General features: G+C 35.4%; 1 protein-coding gene across 2 annotated transcripts in view; it reads left to right on the top strand.

The window, feature by feature from the left end:
* The first annotated feature begins 637 nt into the window (after positions 1-637).
* The window catches only part of LOC135198550 (hemicentin-2-like), a 38,068-nt gene continuing 32,572 nt past the window's right edge, over positions 638-6,133 (top strand). For both annotated transcript variants that reach the window (XM_064226238.1, XM_064226237.1), the window contains exon 1: positions 638-1,104. The gene's annotated coding sequence lies outside the window, so the exon portion shown is untranslated. The remainder of the gene's footprint in view (positions 1,105-6,133) is intronic.

Raw genomic sequence — 6,133 nt, 5'->3', positions numbered from 1 at the left:
TATATACTATATATATATATATATATATCTATATATATATATATATACATATATATATATATATATATATATATATATATATATATATATATATATATATGATATATATATATATATGATATATATATATATATATATATATATATATATATTTCATGGGAGAGAGAGAGATATTAAAAATATTGAACCCAACTCTTTTTTTATCATATTTCCATTACTTTATGCACAGCCATTTGAAATACTGATTATACGTCAAGCACATCAGCTAACTAGATTAAAACTCTGCGTTCAGCTGAGTTGTATTCGTTAAACGACGGAATATAATCGCTCGCGCCGTTCTAGCTTTTAAAAAAATCCTCATTCCTACAACATAGCAGTAATGTGAATTTACCATAGGAAACGACTCCACTTTGTGACCTTTGCCCGACACTTTTCCTGTTTGACTGTAAAACAAACTCAAGTCGGGGAAAAGGGACCGAGAGGACGTACCTAAATAAACACTGGTGAAGAGGATATGTGTTTCTGGGTGGATCCCACCGCCCGCCTCCCACCCACCCATAGTGCCAAGCCCGTGCCAGTGTCTGAGCGCGGCACCCTGCAGCCAGCGGGACCCAGGCAGGCAGTCTCAGTAGTGCACTGGACACAACCGGGAGAGGAAGAGCGATCGCATTCTTCCAGCGGTTTCTCGTCTGACTTGTGACTTTCGCTGTGTGCCGTTCCCCAGTCTTCGTGGTCGGACCGCGAAGTGCCGGACGAAATTGACTTCACGTTGTGTGTTTAACGTCACAGTTAACAGCTACAGTTTAGGATATTGACGTGAAGTCGTATTTCGGTCTTGACTGTGCGAGAACTCATCGTGCCTTCGTAAAAGGCGATGTAGAATGTCATGAAATCGCCATCTTTGGGACTAGGTCATCATCATTATTATTGTCATGAAAGAAAAAATCTGTCGTGAAATAACTCATTGAAAGTTATTTGTGAAACTCGGTTCATTCAAAGACCTGCCAAAAATAGGAATTAGTGTTTCTCTCTTTCGAACTTCACTGGCCTTTTTCGTTGGTCTAAAAAGGAAATAAGAAAAATTTCATTTCGAGACTAACAAATGTAAGTAAAATTCCTTGTGTCAGTTAAGCCACGTTAGGAAGTATAAACACTGTTTTGCGTTATTTTTTTACTGGCTTGTGTTCTTTTTTAGATAGTAGAAGCATCAAGTACAATTATTATTATTATTATTATTATTATTATTATTATTATTATTATTATTATTATTATTATTATTATGTACCTATTTGGCATTTACACATCTTTTGTTGTCAAGTTATAGTTAACTTTAACTTCATTGCCAAATTGTTAATTTGGTTTATATTCGTAAATTAACTATTATATATTTGCATCGTCATATTTGTTATAAGTATCTTCACTTATATTCCTTTATCAATTTATACATCATACTAAGAGAAGTACATTTCAAGTCTTTTTTATTCAGATGTAATATCAATCTTGGATGAATCCAACGAAGAGGTTTTGTTCTTGGTGTACATGTTGACTGCGTTTTGGAATATAAGAGAGAGAGAGAGAGAGAGAGAGAGAGAGAGAGAGAGAGAGAGAGAGAGAGAGAGAGAGAGAATGTTACCAAAATGAGTATGGATTCCTAATGTTATAATATTTAAAAATGTTCATGTGCGACTTGTGAAGCCTCAAATTTTATTCGTAATTATAAATAAATGCTGAATATGATTGGCGTGGTCTTTTATTTTTTAAAGCATTAGAAGAAAAGACCTATTTTTGCTCCCTGGAACACTGGGAACACTTAGCAAGACTCCTCGAATTCCATTCAAATTGGTCTGTAAGGTAAAACATGATGATTCTCTCTCTCTCTCTCTCTTTTTAGGAATTAGCAGAAAAGACCTATTTTTGCTCCCTGATGGAACACTGGGAACACTTAGCAAGATTCCTCAATTTCCATTCAAATTGGTCTGTAATGTAAAACATGATCTCTCTCTCTCTCTCTCTCTCTCTCTCTCTCTCTCTCTCTCTCTCTCTCTCATTTCTTAAGACTATTTTCCGTCATTTTTGCATCATCGGTCAATAACGGTTGCGGGCGTTCGATGCATTGTTAATTAATCTAGTTGCAAGCGGCCTATTTAAGTGCTTTCACAGTCATTACCAATCAAATGCAATGGAAAAACTGCTAGTTCAGTTTTTGATGTGCTTGTTGGTCACAGGATCATCGTCATTACACATTTGTCTTGTGATAAAATTCTCTCTCTCTCTCTCTCTCTCTCTCTCTCTCTCTCTCTCTCTCTCTCTCTCTCTCTCTTCAATCAATTTACTTCCATAATTTAGTCTACATTGATGTTACGCACCATTCTCTCTATTATTCCACGGATATTTATTGATTCCTGCCACTCAATTCCCGCATTTGGATTTTAGTAAGTAGAGGAAATTGTCGAGATGACCTATATTTACTTTACAGTTCTTATGTTTTCCCGTGAACTGTCTCATTTTTGGTACGACAATGCGTCCTTCCTAATTCAGAAATATATAACATTTTGCTGTTATTGCTGTTGTTGTCTCTGTTATTGTTGTTTTAACTCTGTCAGTAACAAAATAAAACAATATTCTCAGCCGTTTTCTCGGTTTTCCTATACATCAATCACGGTTATTATTAATCTCAATAACAACAATAGCAGAGAGAGAGAGAGAGAGAGAGAGAGGTTACAATGACGATCATTATTTTGTTCCGAAAGACCTAACCTCTAGCAACATGTAATGATACGAATTATTAATATCACTATTATTAATATAGTCTAACCAGCCCACTGAGCTGGCTAACAGCTCTCACAGGGCTGGCCCAAGCGATGAAATGGGGTACCATGAATTACTGATAACCGAAACCTTCCACAAAGGGCAGAGCAAGAGAAGTGCTTCAGTGATGGCATCGAAATCTGGGAGGACGTAGCCATAGTTAGAGCGAAGCCAGAGCCCTTAAATGAATGAATCAATCGATCAAAATGGAAGATATGATTGCGTCATTTCTTCTATTGCAAGTCATGCAGAAACGGCACGAATGTAGCGTGACACTCCAGACCTAATGGTGCTTTTTATCACAAAGAATATGTAATGTAACTGTTCCTTGCATAATACTGTACATAAACGAGCACTGCAAAATATTTTACCTAAGTTGCATTCGTTTATTTTTTTATTTATTTTATTTTTTATATTTCTTATTTATTTTTTTAAGGAAAGTAACGTCGCTTATTCGTATTCTCATATATAAGACCTTACATTTTAAGTTTAAAGGCAAGAAAACCACGTCTTCAGGGCAACTAATCTCATATGCAACTATAAAATCCAAGAAAATAAATCTCTCCTAGGGTGATGATATTATATTCCCAGTTTTACGTACAAGTCGCCATCCAATGTCGAATAAGTCATGAGCGTCGAGGAATTTCCTCATCAAAGGCATTGAGATAGAATTTGAAACGACCAGTTTGCACCCATAATATTTCAGTTCTTACTTTATGTACCAACTTTCAAGGTCAGGTTTTTTTTTTCATAATTCATGCTTACGGGAATATTCCTGGAAAGGAACCATCGATGCCTTACGTGACAACATAGACCAGTGTAAAAACTTCTGTCATGAACAGAGAGAGAGAGAGAGAGAGAGAGAAGAAAAAAAAGTAATACGAGTCCCACGCAACACAATTATTAAAGGAACTTTTCAATAAATTTTTCTTCAACAGGTTGTTTATATAAGAGGGCAGATCGCAGCTGTAAGGAGCTACCTCCTTTACCAAAAGAAATTAATGAAAAAATAAAATAAAAAACACATTAATTTTAGGAAGAGGCAGCACTGAATATGGTTTTTCCATGAATGAATGAAACTGAATTACAATATATTTCGCATCTTCATCTAGATAATGATTTCCATCGTTCTGCATACACACACTGTATGTATATAATATATATATATATATATATATATATATATATATATATATATATATATATATATATGTGTGTGTGTGTGTGTGTGTGTGTGTGTATATATATACATATATATATATATATATATATATATATATATATATACATATGTATATATATACATGTTATATATATATATATATATATATATATATATATATATATATATATATTGATATATATATATTAATGGTAATGGACCGCACTCGGTCCTGCAGGATCTTAAAGGAAAAAAATGAAATGGGACTGGAATGACTGACAGCAGTCGAGACAAACAAAGGAGGAAGGAGTGTATCAAAACCATCAAGAATGTCCTTAATCCTATTTATTATTTAAAGTATCTTACATTATATAAAACTGAGTCCGGGCTTAGCAAAAATTACCAATTAAATAAACATTAACATAATGAAATATTAAGTCTGAAAACAGCAGCAGTCAAAATCAATAATAAGCCTTAGAAGCCCACACAAATTACAATCATAATCAAAATAATGATGTAAAAAGTATCTCAAAATACAGTCATACACTGCTCAACACCATTACAGAGCCATGCACTGCTCAACACCACTACAGATCCATGCACTGCTCAACACCGTTACAGAGCCATACTGCTCAACACCATTACTGAGCCATACTTCTCAACACCATTACAGAGTCATACACTGCTCAACACCATTACAGAGCCATACTGCTCAACACCATTACAGAGCCATACACTGCTCAACACCATTACAAAGCCATACTGCTCAACACCATTACAAAGCCATACTGCTCAACACCATTACATTAAAGAAAAGATAGGCATATCATATAATAAACAAGCAGCGTGAATAAATGAACAAACATGAACAGGGAGCATAAAATAAAATAAGCATAATACAGCAGCAACTTAAATAAAACTATACAAATTACTCTAGGAAGCACAGACAATAAAATTTCTGTAGAGATAACGTAACAGTCTCCGCTGTCAAAAAGGATGAACTGAATCAGATGAACTCCGTGAAGACATCGTAACAACAGCCATCAACTGTCAACTGGAACTCAGCCACCAACACAGATGAATCACGGGAGAAACGTTGAAACAGCAACACGGGAAAAGTCCACAGATGACCAGGGTTGAGCCATCACCCATCCTTCCAACTCTCAAGGCCAACAGGTAACCAATTCCTACTACTCAAGTAAATGCGCCATGCTGCTAAAGCTGCCAGAACCAGACTCGCTGCCGTGCTAACCCGAACTGGTTCAAAAAGAGAGCGAGTCGCAAAAGTCACCTCGCTCCAATAAAAGCAAAACCACAGGAGGACAGGATAACGACTAACAAGTCACACAAGCCAGTTACATACTCAAGACTCAAACATCAAATTACCTTACACCTTACCAAAAAGAAAAAAAACTACAAAGTTGTTTTTTTTATAAATTCACAAAACTCCTCCGATGCTGTCACAACCCTGTAATGGCCTCGTAATTAGAGACCAGCAGGTTCAAAATAAAAAAAAGAAATTGGGCTGGAATGACTGACGAAAAGCAAGACAAATCAAGGAGGAGGACTGAACAACACAAAAATAACCTTAATAATAATTTATTTACAGGTTGCATTATCAACAAGTGAGAACAGGTTTAGGGTGGCGTTTGGGTGGCGAAAATACACAATGATTAGTTATCAAAATAATAAATCAACCAAAATCAGACATCATTAGTGAACATCACAATAAACCACAGCATAAACTCGCTCGACACAAGAAATAATGAGGAAAATTACAATAAAATCATTAGCAGAGCCATACACTTGCTCGACACATGACAAAAGCATTATTAACAGTCATACACTTGCTTGACACCAAAAATGAATAACAGGCAATCACACGAATAGCATAAATAATAATAATAACACAAATAGGCAGCAAAAAGAATCATAAAATAATAATTAGTATAAACAATAGTAAAAGAACAGCATAAACAATTAAACATTAATACACCAGCAGGAAACAAACAATCATGCAGCACAAAAACATTACACCAAACTGCGTAACTCCGCATAGCATAACAATCTCCGTAGAGACGACACGACAGACCCAGGTGTCGAAAAGGATGAATACCAACAGACTATCTCCGTGAGAACATCGAAGCAGTCACCAACTGCAAA

The sequence above is a fragment of the Macrobrachium nipponense genome, chromosome 22 (assembly GCF_015104395.2).
Source record: "Macrobrachium nipponense isolate FS-2020 chromosome 22, ASM1510439v2, whole genome shotgun sequence".
Classification (NCBI taxonomy): Eukaryota; Metazoa; Arthropoda; class Malacostraca; order Decapoda; family Palaemonidae; genus Macrobrachium; species Macrobrachium nipponense.
The sequence above is the reverse complement of the archived record's forward strand: the minus strand, read 5'-3'. Positions and strand labels throughout refer to the sequence as shown.